The sequence below is a fragment of the Amphibalanus amphitrite genome, unplaced genomic scaffold (genome assembly GCF_019059575.1).
Source record: "Amphibalanus amphitrite isolate SeventyFive unplaced genomic scaffold, NRLGWU_Aamphi_draft 001924F_arrow, whole genome shotgun sequence".
NCBI classification, from domain to species: Eukaryota; Metazoa; Arthropoda; class Thecostraca; order Balanomorpha; family Balanidae; genus Amphibalanus; species Amphibalanus amphitrite.
The window spans coordinates 84739-89046 of record NW_024883417.1 but is presented as its reverse complement, the minus strand read 5'-3'; positions in this window follow the sequence as shown (position 1 = coordinate 89046).

Sequence of the window (4308 nt, the reverse complement as noted above, 5' to 3'; positions counted from 1 at the left end):
TTCATGTTATTATGATATTTTCCTCAATAATTGCCTGCCCTTTTGAAATAGCGCTTTTCAGTGTAGGTATTTAACTAATGATAACTTCGATCTTTATTCGATGATCCTATTTTTCGGATATTCTTCTCTAGCTCTGAAAATAGCCTGCTGAAGCGGAGAAGGAATGGTCAGATGTCGTTCCCCGTTCTCGGGCGTTGTTGTTGTTGTTGTTGGACGGTCCCATCGCTGCGGATCTGTGCCATGAGCCCATCACGACATAGCTGACTCAGGCTCTGCTGCGCTGTGGTGTCCAGTGTTCACTGGCCGCGTCACTGAACCGGCCACAACTGGCCCGTGCACACACCGTCCGTAATAGACCGTTTCCACCGCCCTCGCCGGCGCGGCGCAGTGGCTGGCCGCTGTACATACATACATACATACATACATACATACATACATACATACATACATACATACATACATACATACTCCGCTGCGCCGCTCAGCGCATTTCATTACATCGCTGCGCGGTATGTTATCACCTCACTACGCGTCATCACATCACACACTGCGCGGTATGACGTCACATCATCTCACATGACGTCACATCATCTCACATGACGTCACATCACTGCTTGGTGTGACGTCACGTCATTGGCTGTCCTTCCCCCCCCCACCCCCACCCCCACCCGTGTGCCCGTGTGCACACTTGTGCAGTGAGCAGTGCGCAGTGGGCACGCTGGCAGCCTGCCGCGGCACATGGGACACAACTGTGATCCCCTGGTCCCGCATGGCGTTACGAACCTCCCGTATCGGGATTCTGCTGAGCAGTGACCAACGAACCGCTCTTGCCGGGATGCCGCTGACCGCTACTGCCGACCGCTACCACCTGCCATTGTGACACTCGCTATAATGTTTAGGCGGGCTGATGTTTGATGTTTGTCTTGCTGTGTTAGCTGGGGTGATTGTGTGCGCATGCAGGCTGAAGGGGTGTTAAGTCCTTGTGCCGGTGGCCGGGTGACGTCACAACAGTCGAGGTTCCCGCCGGGTCGGTCTGACGGCGGTCGGCGGCTGACCAGGGCCCTGTTTCACCGGTGATAGCAGCAAGCTGCTATCACGTTTCGCGAGCTGACGTCATGTCATGACGCCATACTGCTGACGTTATGGGCAGTTCCGGCGCACGATGGCCGCGACCTTGGCCGCAGCATTAAGTGACGTATGAGACTAATAGTAAGAGTTTACGCAGTCATTCTAGTATATTTATTTTTATTATATATTTTTCTTAATATGATGTATTTAAAAGAAGTTAGGTTTAAGGAAAATTTGGACGTAAACTTCGAACATTTAGTTGATGACGTAAAACAATATTGCGGCAATCGTGCGCCAGAATTGCCCCTTACGTCAGCAGTATGACGTCATCACATTACGTCAGCTCGCGCAATTTGATAGTGGCGTGCTGCTATCACCGGTGAAACAGGGCCCAGGGGTCAGCGGGGTCGGCCGCCCGGTCAGTCAGCAGTGAGACCGCCAGTCGGCTGAGTCAGCTGCTGGCTCAGCTGAGTCAGCTGCTGGCTCAGCTGAGTCACCTGCTGTCTCAGCTGAGTCACCTGCTGTCTCTCCTTTGTCTCAGTCGCGGCGAGTATAGACCTATTACACTGGGCCGACCTCAGCTGACGGTTTACGTCATAGGCACTACAATGGGAAAAACAACGCGATGCTCCAATGCATTGCACCGCTGTAACGTCTTGCTCAAAATCAACAAACAATATGTATCATTATTCAACGATAACGTGCTTCGGTAAAACAGTTAAGTTTAGATAATGGCTGTGATCGTGGCATGTGGTAGCTGTCAGGTTCCGTGATGTATTTTGCTTTTCTCGGTTTTATTTCTCGATATAATATATAATCGTTTTAATTGATTTCTCAAATGTTTGAACATAGTGAAGGGCGTGCTGGTCTTGCAATGCTGTTGATCCTTATGTCAACGTTGAAAGTTCCCCGCTGATTCCCGGTTTTCAATTTTTCCCATCTGTATGCACTTCTCCAATTTTTATATCGATAAATTTTGTTGCCTAATAATGTATCTTGTAGGGAAAGTGGTGTGTATTGCGCCTCCTAACCAATTGCGCCCACCAACATTCCCACGGATTCAGTGGCATGTTTAGATTTTTGTGTTCGAAAATATTTTCACCACTGGATAGTCATTTTATGGCCCAAACTCTCTGATGAAGCCATAGCAAGGCTCATTACGCCATCAAAGATTTTTTGGCGTTTTCTTAACTTTTTTGCAGTATTTTGAGCCGTTGGCTATACAATTTGCGATATTTGTGTGATTTCAGAGTGATATTTAGAAAGAAACCCATTTTTTCATTGTATCACTGAAACAGTAAACATTCTTCAACATCTTTATGATAACTCTACGCTTTTATTAAAAGTACCTCAATTTTAATTGCGCCCATGGCAATTGCGCCAGGGGGCGCAAATAGAATAATAGTGTAGTTTATATCACGACAGTATGAATGCATCATTAACTGATTGCAATAAAGCAGGAGCTTGATGTCAGGCAAGGGAGCAGCCCGCTGTCGTCATCCGCAAATTATTTCTCTCGTCAAACACTATAATGCAGCTGCCATTTAGGCTACGGCTTGTGGTGTAATGGACAAAATACGACATTTTTAACATGGACTTAGGCGTGAGAAGTGACAGCTATGATAAAAAAACTAAAAACTGATGTCATTAAGTTTTCAAAACGATAAAATGATTAATTTTGCGAGAAACGATGAAATTTAACTGTATAGCGCACGATCACATATATCTAGTCGGTTACAGTAAACGTTTTTGTTGCACTTTACAAGCGTACGGACATGTAAAGTTATCTACCTGGGCAAAAAACATCGCGATTTATATCTACATTTATTATTTAACCAGCCTGAAACATTATAAATTTTAAGTAAGCCGCAATGACATTAGACTGCCGGGGTGTATGCATTCCGTCTCAATTAATCACTTAGCCATATTAATTATAGGGCGCAATTGGGTTCTAATTGCGCCATCCCCCTGGCGCAATTTACAGCAGTTGTTGGCAAATGCGCCCTTTTGCATGTTTCTGAAAAAGCAGCTGTCAGAAGCAAACGAAACATTCTCAATTGATCGGGAGGCTCTTAAATCGTAGCCAATGGTTCCTCTTTGAAATGGTTACCAGTGCATGCTTATATCTCCAGCGGTTTTCTTACAATTAGCGTTTTTCGTTAAGGTGGCGCAATTCACCCTCCTTCCCCTATGCATTCTTTATATATTATTAGGAATACTATTTTATGTAAATATAGATTGCTTGATTTCATGGGACGAAAGGAAAATTTGCCTACTGTGACGTTACTGTACCCCTCGGGTGAAGACCTCGGCTAGCATTATTGCCCTCGGCTACGCCCTAGGCAATAGCCAAAAGGTATGTTTCGGTCCCCCCTCGGGTTACAGTGACGTCACATCGGGTGATCTAAACCACTATTGCCCGTTGTCCTCTTACTGACCGACATACCTCATGTTTTTTCTGAAAAATAAGAGGCTCTGTGATTGGTTTATCACGAGAGAATATAACTCTTCCAAACAGGGCTTCTGTTTTGCCCCGTTTCTCAGTATCGCGACATTTCCTTCTGTGCCTCTTTTTCCATTGTTGTTATTCTATATCCTGCGACATTATGAACATTTTTTCGCAAAGTGAAATGTGTCTGAGTGTAGGTATGTGAGCGTATGCAGTAATCTACAGTTTCAGGATGGCCAGCGAGAAGGGCTCCGCCAGTACACACTGCAAACGAGTAAGCATTGCGTCTCGCTTCGATAATTTTATTCGACTTATAAGGTACCAGCCTAAGCTTAGAATTATGGACCTTAGCTGTCCTCCAGTTTTGCCGTTATCGGGGTGCCGTTTGTCTCTGCGCTATGTCCACATTACACTTCACTATCGGCCCGTGTGTTCAGGGATAAAGTCGACAAACACGGCACGCTAAAGTGGATTATCTCGGGTCAATGAGCTCTCGTGTCGGCTGATACTCGGCACACAGACCGGCCTCGGTGGACTGAAATAGCCGCTCGGTGCGGGGCGCTGGCGATAGGCCCTCGAGTGAGGCGCCCGATGACCCGGGTCGAGTGGTGTCCGGTGGACCCTGCAGCGTCTCTGTGTGCACTGCCGGTACGACTCGACTGTCGGTGGGCCGCTATATCGGGCCGCCGGCAGAAGGCCGCTGTCCCGGCGTGCTCCGCCCCGTGTCCGCGCTGTGTCCGTGTGCCGACCGGCCGGTGTGGACGGCTGCAGCTCGCTCGGCGGCGGTCGCA